Source organism: Aquarana catesbeiana, linkage group LG07 (assembly GCF_042186555.1).
Source record: "Aquarana catesbeiana isolate 2022-GZ linkage group LG07, ASM4218655v1, whole genome shotgun sequence".
In the NCBI taxonomy this organism is placed as follows: domain Eukaryota; kingdom Metazoa; phylum Chordata; class Amphibia; order Anura; family Ranidae; genus Aquarana; species Aquarana catesbeiana.
In genome coordinates, this window is record NC_133330.1 from 229,981,270 (window position 1) to 229,998,490 (window position 17,221).

Sequence of the window (17,221 nt, forward strand, 5' to 3'; positions counted from 1 at the left end):
TTAGTCTCCATTCCTCTTCTTCCCAACACCAGCCTCCCTCTTTCCTGCGCCCTCTGGAACGCCCGCTCTGTCTGCAACAAACTCACTGCTGTTCATGACCTCTTTGTCACTAATTCCTTCAATCTACTTGCTCTCACCGAAACCTGGCTCCACGAATATGACACCCCTTCTCTTGCTTCCCTCCCTCAGGGTGGCCTTCACTGGACTCACTCCCCTAGGCCTAATGGACACAAGGGAGGTGGAGTGGGATTCCTCCTATCCCCCCCAGAGCACCTTCCAGGTTATTCACCCTCCTCCCTCTTTTTCCCTCTCATCATTCGAAGCCCACTGTATACATCTATTCTCTCCTACTTCCCTAAGAATTGCTGTGATTTACCGCCCCCCTGGACCATTATCAACTTTCCTTGATGAATTTTCTGCCTGGCTACCCTACTTTCTCTCTTCGGATATTCCAACAATCCTTCTCGGTGATTTCAACATCCCTGCTAATACAAACACTCCTGCTACTTCTAAACTTCTTAGTCTAACCTCTTCATTTGACCTGAAGCAATGGGCACAGGCTTCTACTCACTCTAATGGCAATACCCTTGACCTTGTATTCTCCTACCTATGCACTCCATGCAACTTCTCAAACAATCCTTTTCCTCTCTCCGACCACCATCTTATTAGTTTCTCTCTCCCCCTGTCTTCCACCACCTTTCCCTCCAATCGCCTAACCATCACCCGTAGAAACTTTTGCAACTTCAACTCCTCTCTCCTCTATTCTGCTACTGACCACCTCTATGACAAAATCTCTCCCCTGTCCTGCCCCTACCAAGCCACATCCATCTACAATAAATCTCTGTCCACCACCCTGGACAAGCTCGCTCACCTCACTACATGCAGAATCAGGCCTCGACCCCTACAACCCTGGCAAACAGATGACACCAAAAGTCTCAAAAAACGTAGTCGTGCTCTTGAGCATCTGTGGCACAAGACTAAGTCTCTCAAAGACTTCAATCAATACAAATCTGCCCTCCAAAAATACTATTCTCTCCTCCACACTGCCAAGCAAACCTACTTTACAACTCTTATTAACACCTTCTCATCCAATCCCCGTAAACTCTTCTCTACCTTCAACTCTCTACTTTGTCCTCCACCGCCTCCACCCACTGACTCACTCACTGCCCAAGAGATTGCTAATCACTTCAAAAACAAGATTGATACAATCCGTGATGAAATCTCCATTCTACAGGTATCTCCCCCAGCTAAGACCCCATGTCAACAGGTACAACTGACACTCCCCCTATTCAAATCTGCTACTACAGATGAAGTTACTAAACTCCTTTCTATCACCCACCTAACCACCTGTCCCCTGGACCCTATTCCCTCTCAAATGCTACGGTCACCCTCTGACCCCATCCTACACTCTCTAACTCACATCTTCAATCTCTCCCTCACCTCTGGCATCTTCCCCGACCCTCTAAAACATGCACTGGTCACCCCCATACTCAAAAAGCCGTCCTTGGACCCTACCAATCTTAACAACCTACGCCCTATCTCCTTGCTCCCCTTTTCCTTTAAACTCCTTGAACGCCTGGTTTACAACCAACTGAGTGACCACCTCATTAAAAACAACCTTCTTGATCCCCTTCAATCTGGATTCCGCCCTCAACACTCCACAGAAACTGCTCTTTTAAAACTCACAAATGACCTACTAACTGCAAAAACCAATGGACACTATTCTGTACTCCTACTTCTGGATCTTTCAGCTGCCTTTGACACGGTTGACCACCCCCTCCTCCTCAAAAAACTTTACTCCCTCGGTCTCCATGACTGCGCTCTTCAGTGGCTCTCATCCTACCTATCCCAACGCACCTTCAGTGTCACTTACAATTCTACTTCCTCCACTCCTCTTCCCTTCTCTGTCGGGGTCCCCCAAGGTTCTGTTCTTGGACCTCTTTTATTTTCAATCTACACCTCTTCCCTGGGTCAGCTGATAGCCTCTCATGGCTTTCAATATCATTTCTATGCTGATGACACGCAAATCCATCTCTCCATCCCTCAACTCACTCCATCAGTCTCTTCACGCATCACTAACTTACTAACCAACATATCTGTATGGATGTCACACCACTTCCTCATACTCAACTTGTCCAAAACTGAGCTTATAATATTTCCTCCCCCACGTGCCTCTTCCCTTGACTTCTCTGTCAAGAGCAACGGCACAACCATCCACCCGTCCCCACATGTCAGGGTGCTAGGTGTTATCCTGGATTCTGAACTCTCCTTTCAGCCCCACATCCAATCACTTTCCAAAGCTTGCCGCCTCAACCTCCGCAACATCTCTAAACTACGTCCCTTTCTAAGCAATGAAACCACAAAGCTCCTGATTCACTCCCTGGTTATCTCTCGCCTTGACTACTGCAACTCACTCCTCATTGGCTTACCTTTAAACAGACTATCCCCCCTGCAGTCCATCATGAATGCTGCTGCCAGACTTATCCACCTTACAAATCGCTCAGTGTCTGCTACCCCTCTCTGCCAATCCCTCCATTGGCTGCCACTCGCCCAACGAATTAAATTCAAAATACTAACAATAAGTTACAAAGCCATCCACAACTCTGCCCCCAGCTACATCACTAACCTAGTCTCAAAATACCAACCTAATCGCCATCTCTGTTCCTCCCAAGACCTCCTGCTCTCTAGCTCCCTCATCACCTCCTCCCATATCCGCCTCCAGGACTTCTCCCGAGCCTCGCCCATCCTCTGGAATTCCCTACCCCAATCTGTCAGACTGTCTCCAAATTTATCCACTTTTAGGCGATCCCTGAAAACTTTCCTCTTCAGAAAAGCCTATCCTGCCTCCATCTAATAACTGCACTATTTTCTCCATTAGCTCATCCCCCACAGCTATTACCCTTTTGTATAACTTGACCATCCCTCCTAGATTGTAAGCTCTAACGAGCAGGGCCCTCTGATTCCTCCTGTATTGAATTGTATTGTACTTGTATTGTCTGCCCTAATGTTGTAAAGCGCTGCGTAAACTGTCGGCGCTATATAAATCCTGTATAATAATAATATTAATATATACATGTTCGTGAGAGGCCTTCCTCATTGATGTCTGCTGTCTGTGGGAGTCTGTTTGCCTCAAGTGAAACTTCTCCATTCCCATCAAGACAGGGGATCTCCAATCATCCATCTGATACTGTCAGATTTTGTTGCGGTATACCTCACAAACGCTCGTTTGACTCAATACTTATCGGTATGTGAGTCCACACTCTCTGGCAAGCGTGCCAATTTTGCCATATGGTGGTGGATCTCACAATCAAAAGCAAAGTTATAACTCTACTGTGCCCTCAAATGTCTTTTCTTTTACTTCAGTGATTTCATTTACATGGTGGACTATTTTTTATATGACCGTTTTTTGTCACATGATTATATATTTATAATCTCTGAATATTTTTGATCACATCACGGTTTTTCATTATTCATCTATTGAATTGTTGATGGATGCTATCATTTGATTTTTACGTATTATCACATTGGCCTCACTGCCAGTTTGTTCATTTTATCAATTGGTCTTCATTCACTTTCTTTACATACATTTATTGAGCGCTGCACTATTTATTTGTTACATGTTTGCACTATATGTCTAGCTGCCATTTTTAGTCTCTGAGTGCAGTTTTTATTTTATTTTCCTTTGTATCATCATTTTTTACAGATGACTCATTCAAATGACTGCATTCTGGCTGATTTCTGCAACCAGTGTTGCTATTTTCCCAAAGATTTTTGTTATTGTTAATTTGATCTCTTGCAAAACCCAAAGTATTATTAAACCCAAAGCCAAAACTGTAATATATTGCAGCTTACCAATCATTCGATTTGGTGGCTGCATTTCTTTTTTATTTAGCTTTTCCCCTGTGTTTTCCCCTGGTGATCTGGCCAATAACACACCTCCTCTATTATACAGACACCACTCTGGATGAATGAGCACAGGGGCAGATTTAGAGAGCAGCATTGTTAGTCTGGGGAAGGAGAGTATTAAAAGTACTAGTGGATTTGAACAGTAACAACTTAAAGCTGAACTCCCGTTAATACTTTATAAGCAGTTACCACAACAGATTTTTTTTTTCCTTTTAGCACAAAGGCTTTACATAAATAAATAAAAGCTGATCATTTTAATCACCCCTGCCAGTGTTAAATTGTCTGTCTCAGCCCCCTCTATTATATAGTAACCCAGAAGTGATGACATCACATCAGTTTCAGGTTACCAGGATGCAAACGGCGCCATTTTTAAAAATCAAAAGCTATTGATATCACCATAAAGAGTACCTGTCACATGCGTATTGCTATCAAAAGGGATGGTTACATTCTTTGTGACAGCAATAAAAGTGGTAAAAAAAAATGAAAACTACAGTGTAAAAATAAAATTTAAAAAATAATAATTAAAAAAAAATGTAAAGTGCCCCCGTCCCCTTCATGCTTGTGCACAAAGACGAACGCACGTGTTGGTCCTGCATGCACACAAAGAGCCATCTTCCCACACATGTGAGCTATCACTGGGAACGTTAGATCATGGGCAGTAATTCTAGCACTATCTGTTTAAATCTAAAGTAGTAACCTATAAAGGATTTTAAAGCATTGCATATGGAAAGCAAAACTTATGTAATTTTTCGTGGTTGCAACTGTGTGTGCAATTTTAAAGCATGCCATGTTTAGTATTTATTTACACAGCACAACATTTTCTTTTATATCTTACAAAACAATTGGGATATGTATTGTGTTTTTTTGCATTAAAATTTAAAAAAGTATAATTTCTCCAAAGAAATTGCGTTTGGAAAACTGCTGCGCAAATTCAACGTGACATAAAAAATTGCAAAACCCACCAATTTATTCTCTAGGGTCTTTGCTTTTAAAATTATATAGTGTTTGGGGGTTCTAAGATAGTTTCTAGCAAAAAATACTGATTGTTACAGGTAAACAAAAGGTGCCAGAAAAGGCCTGGTCTTCAAGTGGCTTTAATTCTACCTCTAATAATAAGTGCAGGAAGAAGATAACTGTAAACAATTGTGTTTAAAGTTGAACCCCGGGCAAATGATTACATTCACAGGTTCACCCGCTAAAGGAATTGTATTGTTGTCCATGCAATCCAGAGATTTACACAGCCTAACCAGACAGCACAATCAGCTGGTGATCCAACTCTGCTCCAGTTAAAGTAAAATTAAACTCTGGTTTCTATTCAAGTATGTAGTCTTAACTTATAAAGGGTCTACTGTTGCTCCCTTCCTCCTCCAAATTTCCAAATTCCTTTTTTTTCTCATTTCCTGTTAGAGGGTGGCTATGTTTACTCTCTATGATCCCACTGTATTTAGAAAAATAGTCACCCTCTTTTGCTTGCTCCCATGATGTACAAGGGACTGTGAACTTTGGACTATGGAATTTGGAGTGTGCAAAGAGCATATGACCACAACAAATGTGCACTGTTTGTTTCAAACAAATTGAAATAAGTGGAAAAAGGAGAAGATCAGGATCACACAGAGAATGTTACAAAGAGGCAGAAAAATATAGCAAGAAATAATTTCATAATAATAATAATTATAATAATAATTTCATGAAAAATGGGTTACAGGGCCATTAAAGTAGTTGTAAACTCTGTTACACCACCTTTACCTACAGGTAAGCCTATAATAAGACTTACCTGTAGACACTGTAAATATCTCCTAAACTTGCACAGTTTAGGAGATATTCACTATATACGCTGCTGAAGTCATCACCGGCGCATGCACATTGAAGAAATGGCCCGCCATTTTCAGGCCATGACGTCATTGTGGCTCCGGCCAAACGCAGCGCCGGAGGCCATGAACCCGGGAGTAACTCTGTTGAAAGATGTCGGCCGTGGGAGCGGTGTGCGGGCAGCACTGCAGGGCATCGTTCTAAGGTAAGTATTTCATAATGAGCTAGTATGAGATGCATAATAGCTCAGTATGCCTTTGTCTTGCAGGTTTTACTATCAGGGAAGTAGAGAGAGATCTGCTGTTCCTAGTAATCAGGAACAGCAATGTCTCTCTACTCCCAGTCAGTCCCATCCCCCCAGAGGTAGAAACCCCTTCCTAGGACACACTTAACCCCTTGATCACTCCCTAGTTTTAACCCCTTCCCTGCTAGTGACATTTATACAGTAATCAGTGGCTATTTTTAGCTCTGATTGCTGTATAAATGTCAATGGCCCCAAAAAAGTGTCTGATCTGTCAGCTGCAATGTCACAAATCACTGCCATTAGTAGTTTAAAAAAAATAATATAAATGCCATAAATATACCCCCATTTTATAGACGCTATAACTTTTGCGCAAACCAATCAATGTACGCATATTGTGATTTTTTTTTTAGTAAAAGTATGTAGAAGAATACATATTGGTCTAAACAAATTAAGACATTTTATTATTTAAAATTTTTTTTTTTGGATATTTATTATAACAAAAAGTTAAAAATGTATTTGTTTTCAAAATTGGTACTCTTTTTTTTTGTCTATACCGCAAAAAATAAAAAACGCAGAGGTGATCAAATACAACCCAAAGAAAACTCTATTTGTGGGAAAAAAAGGATGTCAATTTTGTTTGGGCACAGCATCGCACGACCGCGCAATTGTGATTTAAAGCGAAGCAGTGCCATATCGCAAAAAATAGCCACGTCAGGAAGGGGGCAAATCTTTCCGGGGCTGAAGTGGTTAATGTGACTTTAAGCATCACAGCAAGGTCACCTTCCTATCCCCTAGCTATATCTGAACAGAGAAGTGCATGGGATTATAGAAGGATTAATCAACTCAACTTGTATTATTCATACATTTTAAATGATTTTTTTTAAATAAAAATAAATAACTTAATAATTGACCAGTATTTGTTCATACCTGCCTGGGGTTCAAGGTTTTTATATGAGATATGTCTGTGTGGTAATGATTCCTGATTGGTTGCTATGGGCTTTTGTACATAGCAAATTACAGCTTTCGCTTTCACCCTATTGAATCATGCCTAATATTATATTTCTGAAATGACTGGTATATTTGAATATAGTTGATATTGATATTTCTTTTTCTCATCAACAAATCAAACCTTTACTGATCCCCTCCAGTATAAAACTGCTAATAGGAAAATAATAAATAGAAAATGATGTGAGGTTCAGAAAGCATCTTTACACATACTCTGTGTTTTATATTTATCATTGAAAATATAAGAAAGGCTAATTTTGTTGAAAACATTCTCTTGTTTTTTTCATTTTTCTGTGATATCATTACAAGGAAAATGAGTACAGGAAAAGTACAGTATGTCATTATAGCTATTATGATGTGGCAATTATGCGACAACTGCAATGATGCCCCATCAGAACACTGGGAAGGCACAATGCTTTATATTGTCTGAGACAAATTTAATCTTGCATGATCTTCAGATAGGAGCAGCTGCAGGGTGTATATGGCTCAATAAGGGTGCGTGGTGAGTTTCCCTTCAATAAAATCACAGGGCTTCAAGGCACTGTCTGATGAAAAAAAAAATTGTAAAATCAGATCTGCTCACAAATGAGATACCTAATGTGATCACCTTTCAGAAATTGTGCTATGCTTGTAGCTGTGTGCAATGTCATAATTTAAATAATGTTATCAGTGTTTTCATTATCCTTTTCTATTAATTGCTGTTAATTATAAATGAAAATTAAAACAGCTATATTTACTTATTTTGTATACCTGCTTACTAGGGCACCACAGTGATTCTGCTTTAATACTCATCCTACAAAGAAATGGACAGAGCTCTGATAATAGCCTGACTAAGAAAAATATGCAATCTAAATGGCTTGTCCTGAAATAGATTTTCACATAGCAGTTATAGCAGAGAAGGGGATTGCATCTGGCTAAATGCTGACATGTAGATAGCCACTAGAGGATGATACGTTAGTTTTTGCCACCATGTACCTACTGCAGTAGCTCTTGGTATGGGCCTTTCTGCTCTAAATAAAGAAGAATGCTCCCTAAGTTCCTCTAATGTCTAAATTATCCTTCAACTGTGAAGCAGACAACAAAACTGTTATGCCCTGTACACACTGTCGGATTTTCTGACGGAAAATGTGTGATAGGACTTTGTTGTCGGAAATTCCGACCATGTGTGGGCTCCATCACACATTTTCCATCAGAATTTCCGACACACAAAGTTTGAGAGCAGGCTATAAAATTTTCCAACAACAAAATCCATTGTCGGAAATTCCGATCGTGTGTACACAAATCCGACGCACAAAGTGCCACGCATGCTCAGAATAAATAAAGAGATGAAAGCTATTGGCTAGTGCCCTGTTTATAGTCTCGACGTACGTGTTTTACGTCACCGCGTTCAGAACGATCGGTTTTTCCGACAACTTTGTGTGACCGTGTGTATGCAAGACAAGTTTGAGCCAACATCCGTAGGAAAAAATCAATGGATTTTGTTGTCGAAATGTCCGATCAATGTCCGACTGTGTGTACAGGGCATAACTGTCACCCGACCTGAACCATTAACATTTAACCTAACCCCTAAAAAAACCCTTTAACACCTAACCTATCACCCAGCACTTAAAGTGGTAATAAACACAAAACCAATATGTAATAAATTGAAGCTTACCAATCATTAGATGTGGTGGCTGCATTATTTTTCTTTTTTTAGGCTTCCCCCCTCTGTTTTTACCATGATCTGGCCAGTAACACACCTCCTGTACTAGCGTGCCCTCACTATGGATGAAGGACAGGGGTACAGCAGATAGCAGCATTGGCAATCTGCGGGGAGGGGCGTTTTAGATGTACTAGCAGATTTAGATTTAGAAGCCAAACTCCAGCTGGCACAGTTACACAAGTCGTTACAGCAACAGTTTTTTTCATTTTGATATAAAGGTTTTACATGAATAAATAAAATCTAATCATTGTGAGCACCCATGCACCAGTGCATCAGTGGTAAAAGGTATGTCTTAACACTTTTAACTAATACATTTGCAGGAAAGCTTGTTCTTTTGAAAAACAACAGACTTAAAACAGAGAAAGCCTAAAAAGAAAACCACCACATCTAAGAATTGGTAATAACCAAAGACAATGAATAACCCAAAACAAATTGATGCACACTTAGGCAGGTCATACATGGTTTGAATTGTTCCTGCTGAACTGGCTGAGATTTGAACCATGTATGGGCAGGCTGAATGTACCAAGTTGATCTATTGATGAATTTGGGTGCAACCAGCATCCTGGGTTTTACCTGCGGTTATCACTAGCAGCGGCTGCTATAGCCACTAGCAATAATCACTGTCTTTTCCCAGCAGGGGTGGCTTCCTGGGATCTATCAATTATGTATAATGAGTATCTTTGTAACATATATGTTTTTTAGACAGGTCATACTCTTCTGATCCTGAGTGAAGGTCCTGACTCCTGAGCAAGCAATTACGCAAAACACGTTGACCTCTCTAGATTATTGTATCAAGGAGAGTCAAAATGATTGATTTTACAGTAGGGGCACCATTCTAAGCCAATCGGGTGTTTTGAGTTCACAAACATTAACAAGAAAAATAAGGAGACAGCAGAGGAATGTCCTTGTTAAACTGATGCTGCTCCCTCGTTGTCCACTCTCAGACTGGAGACAGGAAAGTTACATAACTATAAAATGTACTTACTGCAGAAAAAAGTCAGGTCACCATCCTGGCTGTGCTGTTAAGTAGGGCTACATAAATGTCAGCATCAGATGGGAAGACAAATCTTTTGGCAGGTAGCGCTATTCCCATATATACATTTCAACAGTGTGCTTAGTTGTTTTTCTGGAGTTCAGCCTAACCCTAAGGGTGAATTCACACCTGAGAATGCACCTGGACTCCTATTGGGTGCGAGAACCCCAGCTGCTGGTTACCGCAGCTAATTGCAGCCACTTGCATGCAGTGTTGGGTGCGAGATTGGGTGTGAGAACCCCAGCTGCTGGTTCCCAAATACCCCCCTCTCCCCCCCAAAAAAAATCACCCCTCCTAGCACAATTCATCTACCCCTAAAATCTCCCCTCCTAGTACACATCTTCTCCCCCACTTCAAATCCCCTCTCCCAGCACACATCACCCCAACACTTCCATCCTACCACAAATCTTTTTCAACCCATCCCCCCTTCCAACACAAATCCTCATACATCACCACTCTTAGCAATCCCCCCCCCCCAAATTTCCCCTCCCAAGACAATACTTACCCAGTGTCACCCCCAAATCCCCCCTTCCAGCACAATTCCCCCCCAATCTCCTTGTGGCACCCCCCACCTCACATGATACCACAGTGCCCAGGCCAGCTGCCCCTCCTGCCAACCCCCTGTCCTGGACGCTCAAGCAGCAATCACTTGCTTTTGATCAGTCCTGGACACAGACTGCACAGCAATGTTATTGCTGCTTCAACTGGATTGATATCCTTTGTGGATATTGATGAATTTATTTAAATTAAGGTTTTTGCATTTAGAGTTCAGTTTAAATGCTTTTTAAAATCCCTTTCCATTTCTATCTGCAGCAAGCTATGCTTTTCTAAAACTGTCAAAAAATGATTTGCAACCATGTCAACAGTAATCTGTATATGGGTCTTGAAAAAGTTCCAATCCCTCCTTATAACTGATTTATCTAAAACTCTACACAGAGCTTTTGAGTCCAATTAATCTACAATACCTTGAATGTCTTCTAGGTTAAACTCCATGTTTGTTAAGGATAAATATGCCCTTTGGATCAGCTGTATACATTGCATATACTTTAGCATACTTTATAGAAGATTCTTGCCTGCTTCTCTTCTGCAGAAAGGGTGTATAATTGGAGGTTTACCTTTGGCAAGAGAAATACAAAGAACTTACACCTTAACCAGGGCTGCAAAAATTTTTTATCATGCAATTATGGCTAGGGACGACCCCTCTACCTTGCAGTTGCTTTTGGAAGCTGCATATTTTATGCTGCTTTGTAAGCTGCATTTTTTTAAGCAGAGTTTATTTAATGCCACCATGACCACTACACTGCTATTAAAAGGAACTAATACACTTGCTTTCTAGGATATCAAGTAATAGGACCTAACAAGGATGTATGCTGCTTCATTTTATACCAGTGGTATCTAATGGGAGAGGAAAAATCACTGCATACCCCCTGTTGAAAACTGAATCCCTTTTTTTCAGCTTGATGTGAGGGGGGGGGGGGGGGGTAGGTTGGCTGAACTCATTTATGTTTTTATTTAAAAAATAAGTATGCAATCACAAGTTCCTGTCATCAGTCGTCTTTTTAAATCAGCTTGTGCGTTAAAAAAAATAAAAATGCAATTTCTATACTGAATACATTAGAGAATGTGATTTTAGCCCCCGTCTGTAATAGGCATGGCAGCTACACTATTCCGAATGACTTTGTAGGTTGTAAAGTATTTTAATGGACAATCATGAGAGATATCGTGCTTCAAAATGGAGGCAGGAAGCCTTGGAATCTCTGTAATGCTTCTGAAAAGAACTCTCATGCCAGTATATTAAAATGTACCTCCAGCTGCAAAATAATCAATTATTCAAGCTGCAAGCAATGTAAAACCACATTCACACTGTGCTACAATTCTGCTACAATATAATGTTATATGTTTTCCTAAGATGCTGCTTTTTCTGTATGCATCTGGTGCTATTCAACTCATTATTTTCATATGTGACACATAGCAATGTACAAAATATTCATTAGGGATGACTGTATTTGGATAAATTTTAAAGCTTTAGACATTTAGCAATAGAAAAGAATTTTATTTATGTATGTGAACATCTACAAACCATTTTCTGTGACTAATATTTTGGAATTATTTGTTTAGGTTTACCTGAAAATGTAAACTCAATCATGCACACTGAGTGTTAAAAACTTCACTTTTAAGGGTGTTTGACTTTTTTTTCTGCCATCTACATGCCCCTCCATGTTAGCCTGTGTGCCCTTCCATGTTAGCCTATGGTGCCCTCCATGTTAACCTATGTGTCCATGCACATGTAGCACCCTGGCGTTTTGTCAGGGTTGCTTCTAAATTTACCTGCCAGGTATAGCTGCCTTGGCTAATTATTGATTGATTTCACTCTAAGTCTATAATTGCTGCACTTTTCTCTTTTGCCGCTAGGTGGCTGGATACTTGGTGGCATTATATATGAGAAGGGCAATGCAAGGTCAGACTATGGGTATATGGGGTATCCCAGTCAATGGGCAGGGGTTTTCTTAAATCCCTTGGTCTGCTGGGAGAACTTATATATCTGGGTGGGGTCAGGTGATCAGGGTTCTGTGCCACCTGGACGGCTGTCTGCGTGGATGTGTGTTGTATTGCCCAGGCTGCTAGGCCGGAGTTTGGGTCTATCCCGGGGACATCTGGCTGCTAGGCTTGGAAACTTTAGTGGGTATCAAGCCAGGGACCCAGCCAGCTGAGGTGTTGCTTGCAGAGCAGCCTTGTGTGTCAAGCTAGGGACCCAGCAGGCCAGTGGGGTGAAGCTTGTGAAGTATCTTGAGTGCCAAGCTAGGGACCCAGCAGAGAGGCTTGAGGAAGATACTACGTGAAGATTGGAGGAGCTCAAGGGATTCAGTGACAGTGAATCATCTAGTCTAGTGAGAGACTGGGAGCTCGGTGGGCTGAAAAACTGCAAGAAGCGATTGTAGTGGAAGCGAAGGAACTGTTACACTTTGTGTTAGGAACTATTAAAGACTGTTGCCATAGGAGACAACATTCCCATACATGCAGATGTGGTGTCTTGCTGGATGCCTTTCCCTGCATGGCTGTCCTCTTGTTAAAGTCTCGGAGTCTGCCAAATTACCTAAGGGTGTCCTGGCCCTAACCCTCCCTCCCAAAGTTCTGTTAAGGGAAATAAGATCTCTTTTGCAAGACATGTCTGGCGCCCAATCAATCTACCTTGCATTACACCCACTATGCCATGCAACCTACCATATACAGAAGGATGTCAGCTATCTCTGGCCCTGGAGGTTCTCTTTAGACCAAAAGAGGCCTGGGACCTTGCTACACATACATAGGCATTTACAATCATTTAGAGACAGAAGTGTTTAGAGGCAAAAAAAAAAAAATCACTGCATTCAGAAGAGGAGCATTTCAGCAGAAAAACTCCAAACGCATCCAAACTTGTCTATATGCGAGACACGTTTAGCGCTTGAGCATTCATTAATTTCAATGGCCAGAAAAAATAATATTTTGGCCAATGGAATGAATGAATTCCCAAAGCTTGACATGCCTAATCACGCCAAACGCATTTGCAAAATGCAGCTTTAGGCACATTTTTGCCCTGCTTTTCTCCTGCCAGGAGAAAAAGTGTTTAGAAGAGCTGGGAAAATGCCCAGTGTGCATGAGGCTTTAGAAGTATATGCATCAGGGTTAAAAGAGAAGTATGACCAACGTTCTTTTGGTCATAGTTCTCTTGTGGGTCACAGGAGTGCACTCCTGTGACCCAGATTCAGCCAACAGCAGGCTAAAGCCCACTGTCAGCTGAAATCACAAATCTGGGTAGGGTAGGCGTGACCGGATGCTGAGGTGAGGGAGAGAGGCGCAGCCGGACCCAGTCCCTGCTCAATCCCTGGTCTCATGCTGGAAACCTCAGGGTAAAGCAGAAGGGGAGATGCTGCTGGATCAGCCTCGTGGAGCCTGCCTTCTCTAGGGCGATAGACGCGGCACAAGGAGCGGAGGAGAGCCGGTGTCAGCAGTGGAGTAATCCCCGCGCTCGAAGCTCTCCCGAAGGACTGACAGCTGCGCGCCAACTGTGTGAGAGAGAGGGGGGCGCGCCTGCTTGGGATAGAGCGTGAGCAGCGAGGGCAGCCGTGTGAATCGAGCCGACCTGTGCCTCTTCAGCCCTGAACCGGAGGGGTGAGTGACCCGCAACAGCGAGAGCTGAAGGACATTGTGGGAGGGCTGATGTCAATCTGGGTAGCAGTGTGTATAGCAACTTGAACCCCCTTAGTGTGACGGGACATTTATTATTGCACAACCAGTGGAGAGCGAGGACGTGGCAGCCCTCGCTGAGGGATATACACTGACGGGTTCACACTGATTATAAATTGCTCACCATGACCAGAAAGAAGGGGCAGGAGGAGGCATCAACACAGGAGGGCACAGGGGCTCTAGCACAGCGAAACCCCAAAGAAAAAGGAAGCCAGGTAGCTGCCAAATTGGAGCGATTCACCCATACACCAAATCAACTTGCAAGTTCGACACCTAAAAGGAGCAGCCATGTAGGGGGGACCCAACACCAAACTAGCCAGCCCGGGAGGAGAAGCATAGCTCCTACGGGAGGTACAGGTGTTAATGTACCATTGGATCCAGGGGCGTGCGGTGTGGTGGAGGGGGGCTCTGGCTTGACAATGGAAATGGGAGATGGTGGAGTAGTACCAATAGGTGAGAAGGAGCCGTCACTGAGAGACATTTTCCTAGCAGTAAATAGCTGTAAGGTATCTATCACTGTCTTATCAGCGCAAATGGAAAGCCTTAAAGATGAATTATTGGCGGTAAAAAATGATATGCAGGTGGTCTGCACTCGAACAGCAGTCCTGGAAGACAGGATTAGCCAGATGGAGGATGATGTTTTTCCTTTAAGACGGGAAGTCTCAGTTATGAAAAAACAACTTAATGAATGCATGCAAAAAATGGACGGTATGGAAAATAGATTACGCAGAGAGAATTTAAGAGTGTTGGGTCTGCCTGAGGGCTGCGAAGGCAACAATCCTGTTAAATTTATGGAAGATTGGTTAAAGGAGAGATTTGGGAAGGAGTCATTCTCAGAATTTTTCTCCATTGAGCGTGCGCACAGAGTGGCTACTAGGACACGGTCCCCAGGGGGGTATCCAAGACCCCTGATCTTTAAGCTGCTATGCTTTAGGGATAAATCCACCATTCTCCGGAAGGCAAGAGAGATGAAGAATATTCAATACAGAGGGGCAAGGATTTCAATTTATCCGGACTTCTCTCCTGAGCTCCAGAGGCAGAGAGCAAAATTTTTGGAAAGCAAGCGCAAGCTTCAGCAACTAAAAATTAATTATGCATTATTATATCCAGCACGCTTGCGCATAGTGGCACTGGGGGAAACCCATTATTTTGATACTCCCTCCGAAGTTGCAACCTGGTTAGAGAAAAATATAGGAAGAGTACAGCGAGAGGAGGAAAAAGCAAGGAACTTGGTAGCCAGGAGTGGACCCTTTTCTTTTTTCCTGTCTTTCCCTTTTTTCCCTTTTTTTTTTTTTTTATGGAATATGTACTTTTTGATAGATAAAGGGGGAGTGGGGAGGGGGGGAGTACGTAAATTTTGATGGTTTATAGGCACAATGGAAATAATGGGGTTAGCTCCCCTCTTACTGGGTCCAGGAGATGTAGTTCTTTTTTTTTTCTCACCTTAAATAAATGTGGCCGGTCACTATAGAAGCCAGAGGGGTAGGCCCAAAATTGGGCAATAAGGTAAAAAATAGTGGGGGGGTGGGGGGAGAGGGGTGGATGGGTGGGGGGTGGGAGGGGAGGAATGTGTGTATGGGTGTGTGGTGGGGAGGGGGAAACGCTGATTTCGAAGTAAGGGTGGGAGAAGTAGGGGGAAGCTCAACCCACAAATATCACAGGAGTCACATTAAGAGGTGGTTTAATGGAGGAGAGATGTGCGGCTGACGTGCGGCTGACGTCAGCACGGGGGAGGAGCCCTGCGCCGGCTCCAGGAAGCGAAGAGATGGGACGCGGACGGGCTGCGGCGGGGTCTCGTGGAGTGAGAGACCACGAGCGGCCGGTCTAGGTCTGCGTGCCCGGCCATCCTGCCTGCCCTGCTCCCCCCTACCTCCTTAAGCGGATGCTGCACCCCCGAAGTGATCGTCCATCCCGGTTTCACAGCCCCGGAGGCGGCCTGCCGCTTCTTCCTCTCTGAAGTGCCACTTACACAGCTGCACACTACTGAATGGACATTCCCTCCAACGGATCTGACCAAGGGGAAGTAGCAGCTCCCTGGACGAGACATCCAGGTAGGAGACGCCTCATAGAGGCTTATCAACAACGTGTGCATATAATGACTTTGTAGTCTGGCCATATCTCAGACTTGTCTACTGTTGGAATAACTTGTGGCCACTAGAGGGGGATTGGAGACCGGACTGGCTCAGGGGGCTTGAGGTATCTGGCAAGACCTTTTTTTTTTTTTTTTTTTCCCGGTAAAGGGGTCTGAAGTGTGAGCGGATCTGGCGTCTCCCCTCCCTTAAGGCTCAATCACTCTGAGCGGACCCCCCTGCTGGAAGCAATAACATCTGCCCTCCCTGCCCTCATTGCACCCCCCCGGTGGAAGTAAATGTATTGACACCGACAGTAGTCGGATAAAAGGGGTCAAGCTCCCTAACCCTGGGCACTTTACATAGGCCATCGACGGATACCACAAGCAGTGCTGATTTCAGCAACATTCCCCATAGATGCTGTGTCTAAAAGGCGGTATAAAGAAGGCCTCCTACTACTGCAGGCACATAAGGGCATAATCAACCCCTCTGGGTATGTAGGGGGGCTTGGTGTAACTTACTGAAAAATAAAGAAAGGAGGCTCTGAGAGTCGGTGTATAGTTATATTCAAAAAGAAAGCTCAGGAAAACATGAAAGGCCGGTCTTCGAGACAAGCAGAAACCAATAACCCAAGAGAGAGCCTTAATACCAGCTCTATTCAAAAATACCTGAAAGAAGCAGGCGTAAAGAGCCCGGGAATGGAGGGGAAACATTTAGGTACTAAGAAAAAGGACCAACAGAAACAAAAGGGGGGACAGGGAGATAGGCCCCATGAGGAGCGGGACACGGAGGGGTCACCAGCCTATACTGCAGCAGAAGAACAGAGAATCATGGCCCAAGTACCAAGCAAAACAGATATTAGCGAAATGTTTACCAAACTGGAGAGGAAACTAGAGTGCATTATAAAAGAAGAGATTTCAAACGTCCGCTCAGATATGGGGCATCTTCTCCGCCGGGTGGAAGAGGCGGAGGAGGCCTCCAGTAAACAAGCTAAAGACTTAGCAGACCAAAAAAAACGAGTCGAGAAGGTGCAGAGTGAAAACCGAGCTTTGGCTTTTAGACTCGAGGAACAGGAGAACCAGAGCCGCCGTCAAAACTTACGCATTCGATCAATCCCGGAACAACAGAACGAGGACCTGGGCGAGAAGATGAGAAAAATTTTCAATCCCTTGCTGGGTAGGCGGGAAGACGAGGTGTTGAGTATCGATAGGGCCCATAGAATAAGGAAG